The sequence below is a fragment of the Anticarsia gemmatalis genome, chromosome 28, assembly GCF_050436995.1.
Source record: "Anticarsia gemmatalis isolate Benzon Research Colony breed Stoneville strain chromosome 28, ilAntGemm2 primary, whole genome shotgun sequence".
NCBI classification, from domain to species: domain Eukaryota; kingdom Metazoa; phylum Arthropoda; class Insecta; order Lepidoptera; family Erebidae; genus Anticarsia; species Anticarsia gemmatalis.
Window position 1 is genome coordinate 3,900,037 of NC_134772.1, and position 15,243 is coordinate 3,915,279.

At 35.0% G+C, this 15,243-nt stretch overlaps 1 protein-coding gene across 2 annotated transcripts in view; it reads right to left on the reverse strand.

Moving 5' to 3' along the window:
- The window catches only part of LOC142984860 (anoctamin-4), a 50,161-nt gene extending 39,351 nt beyond the window's left edge, over nucleotides 1-10,810 (reverse strand). For both annotated transcript variants that reach the window (XM_076132716.1, XM_076132715.1), the window contains exon 1: nucleotides 10,661-10,810. The gene's annotated coding sequence lies outside the window, so the exon portion shown is untranslated. The remainder of the gene's footprint in view (nucleotides 1-10,660) is intronic.
- Between the last annotated feature and the right edge of the window lie 4,433 nt (nucleotides 10,811-15,243).

A 15,243-nucleotide genomic window follows, 5' to 3' on the forward strand; every position in this document is an offset into this window, starting at 1 on the left:
AGTTCCGCTGCATTACAATTTAAACGCAATTATTATTCGTATCAAGGTTGATAGCTTAAAACCAATGTAATTTGAGCTCTTGTAACTATGCATTATTATTTATTATTATTATGTGATCGTTGTAAACTGCTGAATCGATATTCATGGGACTTTTACTTTTTACTACTTATATTAAAAGTCCCTTCGTTAAAAGTAATATGAAGTCTTCTTGCCGCGTCGAACTGTCTGTCTGTTCGTGATAAACTCATAATCTACTCAGATTCATATTTTTATATTATATTACTAGCTTTTACTCGCGACTTCGTCCGCCACCTAAATTTTCCCATGGGAATGCGTCATTTTCCCAGGGTAAAAAGTAGCCTATGTCCTTTCTCGGGTATCAAAATATATCCATACTAAATTTCATGCAAATTGGTTCAGTAGTTTAGACGTGATTGAGTAACAAACAGACACACAGAGTTACGCATTTATAATATTAGTATGGATATTTCTCATGAATAGATTTCATACGGTTTTCACCAATAGATGGAGTGATACTCGAGAAAAGTCGTGTACTAGCAATATGTTAAGATTAAGCAGGTCTAACACTCCATATTACTAGTTATCTATACTAATATTATAAAGCTGAAGAGTTTGTTTGTTTGTTTGAACGCGCTAATCTCAGGAACTACTGGTCCGATTTGAAAAATTCTTTCAGTGTTAGATAGTCCACTTATTGAGGAAGGTTATAGACTATAAATCATCACGCTACTACCAATTTGAACAGAGTACCAGCGAAAAATGTTACAAAGACGGGGAAAATTTTGACGCATTCTCTCTTATGTGACGCAAGCGAAGTTGCGCGGGTCAGCTAGTACATACTATAATGCGAAAAGACTTTTTCCCCGACCTAATAGGTCTTCAAGTGAAGTTTGTAACACGTTGCAAATGATTCGCGCAGTATAAATATAAACAATCAACAGGTCGAGGGTGGCGCGACCCCTCAGAGGTCGTGCTGTATATTATTATGCTTAGTTCCGGCTTGTAGCTTGTTTACGAGTGCTGTTTAGTTTGTAAACTTAGTCTGGAACATATACATACGTACATAAAATCGCGACCTTTTCTCATAGCGGTAGGCACTGCTATGAGGAAAGCTAGGTAGCTACCGTGCTTCGGAGGATACGTTAAAAGTCGGTCCCAGTTGTTGTCAACTAAGATAACAGTCGTTAAGCCACGTCAAAGGCCTCTCGGGCGGCTTGAACAACTCTGACACTAGGTTGACCACTAACCATACGACAAACAAACAACTGCTATGATTCCTACAAACTTCTCTAGTCTTATTTGTATAAATTCATCTTGTCATACAGGGCCACATAAAAGATAAATAGTTTATTTCCAGAACAAGTACAAAGTGACATGAGATTAACAATAGGTCCTAAACTAAGTTAGGCCTGTATCTTGAGCACCTGAGATACATACCTGATGTTTTTGAAGGTATATAATCAATAGACATATGTATGTCTTTCTAGAGTGTATTACCCCACTTAATAACAATATACACTTTTATAGTTATTATTATGAATCCGAATCTCTTTAACCCCTTCGCTGTTACACAAATTAATCGACTTTGATGAAATCATGTTACCGAAATCGTAAGCTTTATCTTGCTTAACTCGGAGGTCTACGACCTCAACATCCTAACTTCGGGCTTGAACTAACAATTTCTTAACGTAAAAAGTCAGGAAAGTTTTGCCCGGAGTTGTCTAGAGTCTACAAGAATATTTCTAACTCAAACGGAGAATCGAATCCGTGACTAACCAATCACATCACTGACTTAGTCTAATCATTAACACAAATAAAATACGAAAAATTCTTTTGTCACACGTTAACTTAGCAATAGAGCTCAAATTAGCTCAGCCATATGTAGTCACGCGATACGATGTTACGATAATTAATGAGAGTTTTGAAAGCAAAACGTCATATGTCTATAATCGTTTTTTATGAGATTTTTTCACACACAACGTTTATCGGTTTTTTCTTAAGGCTGTCTGAGTGAAGGTTGTGTGTTGTTCAAAGAAACGGAGGAATATTAACTGACTTCTGAAAGGAGTAGGTGTTTTAATTGTTTGATTAATATTAATTTTACTTATCCCGTTTTTAAACCTGAACGTTAAGGCAGAGGTGCTTAAAAAACAGCCACTTTTAGTCCGTAACAACGTTAGTCTCATGTAAAAGGCACCTATACCGGGCACGTAACCAAACCCCGGGAAATATTCCAGTACTAGAGGCCGCCCGCGACTTCATCCGCGTGGAAACCCTTTCCGTGTAAATCCCGATCCTCGGGAACTCCGGGATAAAAAGTAGCCTATGTGTTATTCTGGGTTTTTAGCTACCTATGTACCAAATTTCATTGCAATCGGTTCAGTAGTATTTGTGTGAAAGAGTAACAAACATCCATACATACTCACAAACTTTCGCATTTGTAATATTTATTAGTAGGATTATTAAATAACACCAATAGTACTTTGCTCGACCCGGACATCGAACCCCGACAGTCAGTATTTGAGAATAATCTATACTTAATATTATAAAGCTGAAGAGTTTGTTTGTTTGTTTGATTGTTTGTTTGTTTGTTTCTTTGTTTGAACGCGCTAATCTCAGTAACTACTGGCCCGATTTGAAAAATTCTTCAATGTTAGATAGCCCATTTATTGAGGAAGGTTAAAGGTTATATATCATCACGCTACGACCAATAGGACCCGAGTACCAGTAAAAAATGTTACAAAAGCGGGGATTTTTTTTACCTATTCTCCCTTATATGACACAAGCAAGATTGCGCGGGTCAGCTAGTACAGATATACGGACAGGCACAAAAGTAATTTGTTTTATTATCTAAAGTTTTTTATCAATAAAATGACTTTCAGAAACAACCGACGGCTTAGGATGTGTGGTAGACATAGAAAAACAATTATTTCTTATAATAAATCAGTTTTAAAACACAATAGACAGTGGGAACTATAAAATTAAGCCATTGTCCTTAAAGTGCAGTTTACGAGGCAGGCAGAACAGATATAAAGCGTGATGATTGATGTTTTTTACTCTTTTAGAGGTAAAGCAACATCATCGAGGATAAGAATCGGATGGGCTATATAGGGAAACATACATAAATGTAAAAAAAACGTGACTATTTGAGAACCTCTTTCTTTTTAAATTAGTTAACAATTGGAACTAAAGTTCTTTTAAAGGATGGTCCTAAAAATGTTCAGGATCTTTAATCAAATCCTCACAAAACCACTAATACGCAGTTTATCTGAGAAAACTAAACTTTTCAGCATTATTTTTTACATGAGTATAATTGTCAGGTGCGTAGTACTCGTAACCGGCGGTCCTGTATGACAAGATGTATGGATGTGAATGAGGCAAGGGAAGTTTGTTAGGATCGTACCAAGTGACGTTCTCGGGTCTCTGCCTACTTCTACGGGAAAAGGCATGATATATGTATGTACATAATTATGTATAACTAGCTGACCCGCGCAACTTCGCTTGCGTCCAATAAGAGTGAATGGGTGAAATTTTTCCCCGTTTTTGTAACATTTTTTACTGGTACTCTGCTCCTTTTGGTCGTAGCGTGATTATATATAGCCTATGTCCTTTGTCGGATATCAAAATATCTCCATACCAAATTTCATGCAAATTGCTTCTGTAGTTTAGGCGTGATTGAGTAGCAGACAGACAGACAGACAGACAGACAGAGTTACTTTCGCATTTATAATATTAGTATGGATTGTTATGCTATGAAACACGTGTTTATAAATCTATAAGGAAGATTACTTATCCTGTTGGGATTCAAGCTAAATATCTAAACAAAGGTATAATATAACACAATACTACTATTGTTAGATATAAACAATTCATATTATTGTATGATATATAGATATTTGTGTTTTAATATTATCGTAATGACGAATTAAACTTTCAACTTTCCTGTGTGGATGAATGATGATGTCATGCAAAAACCTATTGCTGTGTCATTGCTGGGCAAGGGTCTCCTCCCAAAATGAGGGAGGGATAAGGAGAGTCCACCACGTTAGCCAAAGACACATAGGAATTAATATGATATGCTTTTCTGTATTCTGCTTGATATTTTTGCCGTTGTCGGTAGCAAGTCGGCTAGCATTATATTTTATAATGATATACTACTTATTGTACGTGTCCTTATCATACATTACGTGGGGTCGGCAATACATTTTCAATAAAAAATATGTTGTAAAAGGGTTCTGGCTAATATTTCTGCAATGTTCTACCTTCTTCTTGGGAAAATATTAGCACGAAATTATTAGGTCGAGGAATAAGTCTTTTCGCATTATAGTATGTATGAACTTGTAATAAAATGTCTTTGGCTTCAAGAATCTCAAATGAGTACACGGTTCATTTTGTGTAGAGAAAATATTTCATTACAAGTTCATGCATACTATAATGCGAAAAGACTTTTTCCCCGACCTTATAAATGGGAAAGGTAAGTCCCCGAACGAACGCGCACCTAAAAGCGATTTATTCTCGCCTCGGACTTTCCTTCTAGTCGGCTCCTCTAGCGTAAACCCACCTTTAGATACACAAAAAAATTTACAGAAACAGCAATATGGCTTCGTCGTTTATAAATACATCATTAATTAAGTTATTAACATGTCACTCTACCAAACAAAACGATCGGTTCATTACTTTAGGCGTTAAATCGAAACAGACTGACAGATAAAGTGACTTTCGGTCATATTACGAGAAGAATTCTCGGGTAGAAAAGTGTTCCATGTGTTGATTTGGGCTATAATGTTCTCAACGTCGGATTTCTTCTATAACTTCAATATTTAGGAAATTTGGTTGAAAGAGTAACAAACATCTATAATATAAGTTTCTGAATAAGAAATACATAATATCACATCTGTCATACCCGAAGGTGTAAGCAGAGGTGTATGAAATACAGCAACGATTCGCCATAAACAATGTTAGTCCCGTGTTATAGGGGGCTAGCCTATTGCCATATACCCATTACCAAACTCTAATAGACTGCTATTTAATTGAGAAATATTTACTTATAATAGGCATAAAATAGGGCAACAGTACTTTTTCCTGACCCAGGAACCGAACCTAAAACCTCACGATCAGCAGTCGGATACCACTAACTGCGCCACAGAAGCAGCAAAGATACATAGATACATAATATCACGCCTATTTCCCATAGGAGTAGGCAAAGACCAAACAACGCCACTTGGTACGATTCTTACAAACTTCCCTTGCCTCATTCACATCCATACATCTTGTCATACAGGACAAGATAATCTCTATATTTTCTTTTTTAAAAAGACAACTCCCGCACTAAGAATTGCTCTTGTGTCGCGGGGACTTTTACAAACATACAACGGACAGAAAGTACAACCAGACCCGAAACAATTATTTGTGAATCGCACAAATAATTGTTCCGTGTGGGAATCGAATCCACAAACTCCCGACGTAGTGGTATTATCATCAATCAATCCACAGTATTGCAACATGAGAGTTGTCCAAAAAATGTAATATTTATTAATATAATGTTTACTATTTAATTAAATTGATGAGTATAATAATACTCAATCAAATAGACTTATAACGACATGTAATTGAAATAATTCGTTGGCAGTATTCCAGTGTGTAATGTACACGTGTACAAACACATGTGCCTGCTTCTACATGGCAGCCAAATGAGCATGACCAGTGGCCAGTTTCTGAGTACATTTAGCGGTAGTTTATCTATTCAATAGCGTTTTGTAGGTACCTAAAGGGTGAAACCGGACCCTATTACTAAGCCTCCGCTGTCTGTCTGTCTCCAGGCTGTATCTCATAAACCGTGATAGCTAGAAACTTGAAATTTTCACGAGTGACGTATTTCCGTTGCCGCTATAACAACAAATACAAAAAAATTAAAAAATGTTATAGCCCGTGACTAGATAGAAACAGCCGCAGGGATGTATCTCTCAGGTTAAGCTACAATTGCCGAGGTTGATCAGTGGATGGGTGACCATATTAACCATACGGAGTTCCCCCGTATTTCGAAAGGTACGTTAAATGATGGGACCCTGCTGTCATTTGTAAAGATCTTTGACAGTTGTTAACAGTAGTCAGAAGCGTGAAAGTGTGACATAACCAGTCTTACTGAAGAGTATCGTGCTATCACCCAGGTAGCTGTGTTGTGGAGATCCGATAGGCAGTCGCTCTATGTAAAATATGGGTATTCACTTGGACTCCAACATAGTTGTAAGAAAAGCGTGTTTAGAAACATGATTACATAATCATATACATTATTATATATCAAAGCATACAATTTAAATTGTTGCACAATTTATACATGTCTAAATATTATGAGAATTTATCGCCGACAGTTTGTTGTTGGCAGTACTTAATAATAAATAATATGTTTCGTTTAATGATACAGTTTATATAAATAAGTATATGTATGTAATTTGTAGGAAATTATGTTTACTTATATAATATATCATTATAAAGTGGATGGATGTTGTAAATAAATACACTAATGAGTAAAAATGCAATGTCTCTCATTGGTCATCTTCGGGGTCGATTCCCGGAAGGTAAAGAATAGGTTAGGTTGTTTAAGAGCATACATACATCTATACTAATATTATAAAGCTGAAGAGTTTGTTTGTTTGTTTGAACGCGCTAATCTCAGGAATTACTGGTCCGATTTAAAAAAATCTTTTAGCGTTAGATAGCCCATTTATCGAGGATGGCTATAGGCTATATATCACGCTAATAGGAGCAGAGTACCAGTAAAAAATGTTACAAAAACGGGGAAAAATTTCACCCCTTCTCTCTTATGTGACGCAAATGAAGTTGCGCGGGTCAGCTAGTCTTTATATATATAACTAGATGACCCGCGCAACTTCGCTTGCGTCACATAAGAAAGAATGAAAAAAAAAATCCCGTTTTTGTAACATTTTTCGTTGCTACTCCGCTCCTAATGGCCGTAGCGTGATGTTATATAGCCTAAAGCCTTCCTCGAAAAATGGTCTATCTAACACTGAAAGAATTTTTCAAATCGGGCCAGTAGTTCCTGAGATTAGCGCGTTCAAACAAACAAACAAACAAACAAACTCTTCAGCTTTATAATATTAGTATAGAAGTATAGATTCTTCTGTAAGTGTGTATGTCACTGAACTTCTATTAAACGACTGGACCGATTTTGATGAATTTTTTTTGTGTGTGTTCAAGGGGATCTCAGAATGGTTTAGATACACAAAAAAAAATTTCGCGTCACAGTTTTCGTTGCCATACTCCTCCAAAACGGCTTGACCGATTCTCATGAAATTTTGTGAGCATATTGAGTAGGTCTGAGACTCGGTGAACATCTATTTTTCATACCCCTAAGTGACAATATATATTTTTTAATTTACATGGCAAAACAACGTTTGCCGGGTCAGCTAGTACTATATAAAAAGCTACATTCGCTTGTTTAACCACATAATAGCTCTCATTCACACCGCTTAACCCCACGTTATAGTTAGTTGCGCTCACTGATCGGTAAACGATCAAGATTGCTCATCTCCGGTTAACTTCCACTGTTAATAAGTTACCGTAGTTAACCCGGTTCGCCCTTGAAACTATCAAGGATAGATAGGTGCATCGCCGATAGTTAAGTTTAAACGCTAACCCTCTTATTCATAGAAATATAGTTGCAAGTTGTATAGTCGTAGTATATCCTTGAAACTTTCTAGGATGTTTGCATCGAGCAATGTTCAAACGTCTAAACGTTCAAAGTCTATTTAGAAGTCAGTTAGATAATGGTTTTCCTTCCTAATAGTTAGGTATTTAAATTGGCGAAGCCGAGTGATTAGAGCTTCCCACGCAAGTGGTCGAGGATTTTAACCTAGATTGAATAGCTATTTGAATTTTAGAAATATGGTCCCTTTTTCGAACAGCGAAGATAAATATTGGGCGTTTTCTTGACACTTCTTGAAAGAATGAACAGTCCCAATGGTGCACTAGCCCAGGGGCTGAAGGGGCGGCCTATATGCCTTCGTACTTCTCCGTTTAATCCCTCCCTTTTTTTATTTATTATTATTTAGTTAAAGTTATATTTCTTTACTTAAAACAGTTAAACAATCGTGAGAACAATTTTTTTTTACTATAATATGCTTATCAACTAGAATATCTTGAAAAAACGACGTAATAATCATTAATTAAGTAAAAAAATATCAACAAAAACTATACTAAGTACTGACTGGTCATTAAACTTATCAAATATTTATTCGACTTTGTAAGGTATTTTTATTTTTTGTGTCATGTTTTTTTTTCTTTATAAGTACCTGATAATGAAATTACCACGATATTGCGAGGTTCAAGGCTCCGCTCAAGTACAAACTTTAAGAATTAAAAAAAAAGCCTACCTTTGACTCCAGGTCTTTTAAGTATCTGTATGTAATTTCATCAAATTTCGTTATACATTTTAAGCATGAAATAAAACAAGAAAACTTTCATTGTCACAAAATTATAAATTGATATTAATAAAACTATATCACGTATCTCAGTTGACAACTAGTGTACGTCTAATTGATGATCACTATTCAGTACATTGCTACTTTGGCGTAACGTGTTAATCACTATAATCTAAGGAAGAAAACAATGTACAAGTTACAACATAATGGCTTTCAAATCATGGCGATGAGATTAATATTTATATAAAATTCCCTTTTTCACGGAGGTACATAGGTACTACTTAGGCTTAGATACCAAAAAACTTCCCTTGCTTCATTCACATACATACATCTTGTCATACAGGACCTAGCCTAAATGAAGGCTTTAAGTCTACAAATACAAGTGACGCACGTATTCGACTTAAAGTTAACCTCTCAAGCAAGGGGTTATATGGAATCTAGGCCACACAAGCCATGTGCTTTCCTAGTTACATGTATATTAAATATTAATTGTCACTTGTTCTAACGGTGAAGGAAAACATCGTGAGAAAGGCATGAAAGGAAAACACTGTTAGGTGAATCCAATGAAAAACAGTTTGGATCTGAAGTCTAGTAACTTGTATTTAACCGGAATAGTTTTTTGAGGTCTGACCGAGAAGTAAATAACTAATAGCAGTTAAAATGTTATCATAGTCTGACAACTTACTAGAAAGTATACCTACTATAATATACAATCAATACTTCCATACTAATATTATAAATGTGAAAGTAACTCTGTCTGTCTGTCTGTCTGTTACTCAATCACGCCTAAACTACTGAACCAATTTGCATTAAATTTGGTATGGAGATATTTTGACACCCGAGAAAGGACATAGGCTACTTTTTTACCCTGGGAAAATGACGCATTCCCATGGGAAAATTCAGGTGGCGGACGAAGTCTCGGGTAAAAGCTAGTATAATATATACTACTAGCTGACCCGCGCAACTTCGCTTGCGTCACATAAGAGAATGGGTCAAAATTTTCCCCGTTTTGTAACATTTTTTACTGGTATTTTGCTCCTATTGGTCGTAGCGTGATGTTATATAGCCTATAGCCTTCCTCGATAAATGGGCTATCTAACATAGAAAGAATTTTTCAAATCGGACCAGAAATTCCTGAGATTAGCGCGTTCAAACAAACAAACAAACACACTCTTCAGCTTTATAATATAAGTATAGATATAGATAATAATATTAGTAGAAAGCATTCGCGTGCACGATTTATATTAATTATATTGTTAACAACAAAATTCTATATTAACTTTCTTACATATAGATATGTGTAGCTATCTAGACAGTAATAAATTAAAATAAATCTATTACCAGTAAAACTACTAACTAAAATTTAAAAACGCGTGTACTCTGCCTACCTACTCAATCATAACTGACGTTTAGATAAGAATGATTTACATAGAATTTTTTCAATCATCTTCTTATATCATTATCTCAAATGATTGAGATAAAATATCTTTAATCTAACTTTAAAACTACTGTTTACTTTGTTAAATAACTCAATAATAAAATAAAAATTCGCTTAAAAAATTAGCCTAGCCTTTCTTCCAACTATGTTGGAGACGGCTTCCAGTCTCACCGGATGCAGCTGAATACCAGTATTTTACATGGAGCGACTGCCTGTCGGACCTCCTTAATTCAGTTACATGGAATATAACACGATAAGACTGGTTGTCAGACTCTCAAGCTTCTGTCTACTGGTAACGACTGTCGAAGATCTTTGTAAATGATAGCCAGGATTCACTATTTAACATGTGTTGCCAAACACGAAGGAACTCCAAATTATATGGTCACCCATCCACAAAACAACCTCGACGAGCGTAGCTTAACCTGAGAGATCGGTCCGCGCGGCTGTTATTACTAAGCCAAGAACTCCTCTTATAAAATTTGCTATAAACTATGATAAATATGTTTTACATATATTCATACATAAAATAACGCTTAGTTCCCATAGGGGTAGGCAGAGACCAGAGAACGCCACTTGTTACGAGTATGACAAGATGTATGGATTTGAATGAAGCAAGGGAAGTGCGTATGGAATTTTTTAAGCCGATAAAAGTGAAAAAAAAAATTCAAGGCATCTCATTGGAAAATTATCGGCATGTCCCATCACTTTTCCAATTAAATCGATCGATTTATACCACTTATTAAAACTTTAGTAAAAAACTTACCTAAATTATTATTAGTCCATAAATATTACACTTATTTCACAAAACAATAAATAAATATCACATATAACTTATTTTTAATAATAAATGCTATAAAATGATTATTTTGATTCACGAAATGCGCGCCATAGCGGTATCGCGCGCTTCCGCCGGCGTTCGATTTTCAAATAAACTATCCAAGATGGCCGACTGAATGACAAGGTAATGACTAGTGATGCGACTGGTGGAAAATCTATCGACAAGATTTTCTTTTTATAAATATTTTTTAATTTATTTTCATAAATATGTTTATTAATTTAGTACACATTGATGGCAGGTTTGTTTTTTTAATTTAGTATTTTTGGAAATACAAATTAATAATTTCAATTACTGCACGTATAAAATATAGAGTTACACTTTCATAATATTTTTTAATCCGTTCTCTTTAGATGAAATAAAGATAATCTAAAGTGAGATACCTTTTTATCAATATGGAGTATTTCGTAATTTATCTAACAGTACCAGATTTTAAGATATCAGATTAGTTATCCAGATAAATTGTACAATTTTTCAACACAGATTTTTTCGCAAGTGAAAGTGAGTGGAAGAGACGTCACGCTTTCTTTAATACTCTTAAATAGAGCACGACAATTGTATAGTTTTTTCAATGAAATTCTTTATTTTATAACGCTGTTGAATAATGGCTTAAGTTATTGTTAGTTCGTACAAAGATTTTGCACAAATCATATTTTTGTCACGACTCAACGCTATAACAGATCAAAACCGTTTTGAAAAGATAAAACGAAAATTTCGACATTTTTTCATAGAAAATTTAGGAAAGCTTAAAAGAAACAAGTCTTTCCCCGGCACTGAAATATTACAGGAAATAAATAAAAATGCCTTTAAAATACATCATAAACTAAAATGTGATTTAAGTAGTGCTATTTCTAATAACGTTCCTAGATTTTTCTTATTCTTACAATAAGCGTTGCAGAGATTTTTCAGTTAAGTTTCATATTTCTTATACCAAGCATTAGGGCCCTAAATAATACGCGGGGATGAGCCTATTTTAAATTTACTAAATATCTGCTTAAAGGAAATTAATTGACACAAAAGCACTGCCTAGCCAATGGGAAAAATGCGTGTTTGCGGAAAGATCGCACACTATGAAAGATCGCACACTATTCCATGAAATTAAAACAGAGAAATGTTTAATTAAATAAAACAGAAATCTTACATACATATCTAATATTTCACCTTTTTCGCATAGAGATACGAAAGGACCAAATAAAATGAAAATTCTGAAGTAAGTATTAAACGTCTATTACACTCACTTTGTATGCATATTTTATATTGTAAATATTTTGTTTTTTGTTAATTATTTCTAGTTTAGTTTAATTTAATGTTAAAAGTTATTTATAGTTTAGTTTTGTATAATATTAAAAGTACGTATGTAAATATGACATACTAGCTGACCCGTGCAACTTTGTTTGCGTCACATAGGAGAGAATGGATCATAGTTTTCCCCGTTTTTGTAACATTTCTTACTGGCACTCTACCCCTATTGGTCGTACCGTGATGATATATAGCCTATAGCCTTCCTCGATAAATGGGCTATCTAACACTGAAAGAATTTTTCAAATCGGACCAGTAGTTCCTGAGATTATCGCGTTCAAACAAACAAACGAACAAACAAACTCTTCAGCTTTATTATATTAGTATATAGATTTAAAAAGTCAATTCTCTCCGACAATCTCGACTATGTATTATACAGCTCTGAACCATCAATGAAACATAAACACCTATTTTTCCAAACGATTCACAATAGTATTTATTATCGCACGTGTGCAATCAATTCGGAACGGAATCAAACGGAATGTTTATGCTAAACTGTTCTTGCATTTAATTAAACTACAGCATTTTATAGTTGTTCAAAATGAAGTTGGTATACAATTGTTCAGGATTTAGTTAACTAGTCGATATCATCAAGTTTTCGAAGTTATGTGTGTATTAGAAATAATTATCACTTGCTCTAACAGTAAACGAAACCATCATGAGGAAACCTTGCATGCCTACCATTTGTTTAAAACATTTATTGAGGCCATCCAAAGTCCCCAACCAGCACTTGGCTAGTGGTGGACTTAAGGCCTAACCCCTCCTTCTTATTTGGGAGGAGACCCTTGCCCTGCAGCGGGACAGTATTAGATTTAAAAAAATGATATGTTTCCCACTCTAAATTGCACTTTTGGCGCAGTAGTTAAAGTGGTCATCTCGCTGCAATAGCCGCCGCGAGTGGTGCGTTCGAATCCCACCCGGGATTGTGAAATATTGTGTGATGAACACGAGTTTCTGTTCTGTATAGTATGTTTATGAATTCTGAAGTATATAAGTATGTTTATCAGTTATTTGGATACCACAGTACAAGCTCTGCTTAGTTTGGAACCATAAGACCGCGTGTGAGTCACCAGTAGTCAGAAGTTTGATGTCTCACCACAGTCTTACTGAGGGGTATCGTCTTATATCCCAGGCAATTGGGTTGTGGATGTCAGATATGCAGTCTCTCCATGTAAAATACTGGCATCCAGCTGTAGGTATCTGATGACATCATATTCGTATCTCAAATAGCAACTAAAAGAGATTATTGTCACCTATTTTATTAGAGTACAATAATTTATTAAAATATGAATGCAAATTCGTTAATGGTACCTTAAGTCTATTTAGTGCTTTTTCTTAATGATAACTTTAATAGCAATTGCTTTAAAATAAAGTAAAGAGATAATATATATTGTCGGTTAGAACATAATTACTTGAAATGTTTTATATCTAACATAGCTCTTTCAGTCTGTAATAATTACTATTTCAATAATATTTACGAACAAAACTACATAGCCAGAGCATTTAAGATGAACCTGTTACGAGTACTAGCTTAATAATTTTTCTTTAACCCAGTCAACTACCCAATTGTACATCATCATGCAGTTTAAGGTAAACTATCGATACAAACTAACCTCATCCCTACACTCGAGTACCGTGTAATTTGGTGTCACGTCATTCCATCACTATATGTACATTTAGACAGGCGACATAGACACTATACATATATGTACTTAACACACATCTATACTAATATTACAAAGCTGAAGTGTTTGTTTGTTTGTTTGTTTGAACGCGCTAATCTCAGGAACTACTGGTCCGAATTGAAAAAATATTTTTGTGTTGAATAGAACGTTTATCGAGGAAGGCTTTGGGCTGTATAACATCACGCTACGGCCATTAGGAGCGGAGTAGCAACAAAACATGTTACAAAAACCCGCGCAACTTCGCTTCCGTGACATAAGAGAGAATGGATCAGAATTTTCCCCGTTTTTGTAACACTTTTTACTGGTACTCTACTCCTATTGGTCGTAGCGTGATGATATATAGCCTAAAGCCTTCCTCGATACATGGGCTATCTAACACTCGGACCAGCAGTTCCTGAGATTAGCGCGTTCAAACAAACAAACAAACTCTTCAGCTTTATAATATTAGTATAGATTCTCTCTTATGTGACGCAAGCGAAGTTGCGCGGGTCAGCTATATGTATATAATATGTAGTATGTACATAACACATCGACTAATAGAAACCGACGTGGATTTTTGACATTTTCTCAAAGATGACATTTCCGGTGTCACACAAAATATTGATTGACATAAAATAATATTTATGTTATTTTGGTAATGATATTTTAGTTACGTATTTCCTACTGTATTATTTACTTGTACTTATAAAGTAAGAGAATTAGAATTTGAAGGCTTCATTGGCGCAGTAGTTAAAATAGACGTGGGGTCGTTAGTTCGATTCCCACAAGGACAAATTACAAATATGTATGCAATTTTTGTTTCAGGTCTGCATATTTTAAAATCTCTAGTACACATAAACAATTAAAATTCGTGTGTCTATAGTAGATGATAATAGAAATGTATTTGTATCTACACTCTCGGGAATCGAACCTCAGACCCCTACGTCGATAATTGAAGAAAACAAACATTTGCACTATGATGAAAAAATTACATCTATTGTTGAAAAAAGTCTTACATTTACACACATATCACGCTTTTTTCGCATAGGGGTAGGCAGAGACCAAAGAAAGTCTTATATACTATTTTTATCTGAATAAAAGAGATCCTTTAGGTATATAAACTAAACTACTAAACCTTTTTTCCATTCCTGCTAATAGAACTACTTATCCTGCGGAATGGTTCAGCTTCCGTTAAGACTGGTAAATGTTACAAATATTTGTTTCAATAGGGTACTGAACTCACCACTTGTAACTATGGCGCAGCGCCAAATTGTCTACATTCATATCCCGTGATTCTTCCTTTTATAAACAACTACAGGTGTTTCCATAAACAAAAATTACAGTCAAATAGTCCTAAATAAATACCCATTACTGTTCTTACTATTGAGAAAAAATATGATATTAAATAGAGAATAAGTCTGCCTGGGAATCGAACCCAAGATCTATTGGTCAGCAGTCGAATTAAGTACCAACCGTGGCGTCGGGTGGCTGTGGGTTCGATTCCCACTCTGGAATCTGGTCTGGTTGTACTTTGTGTCCGTTGTTTGT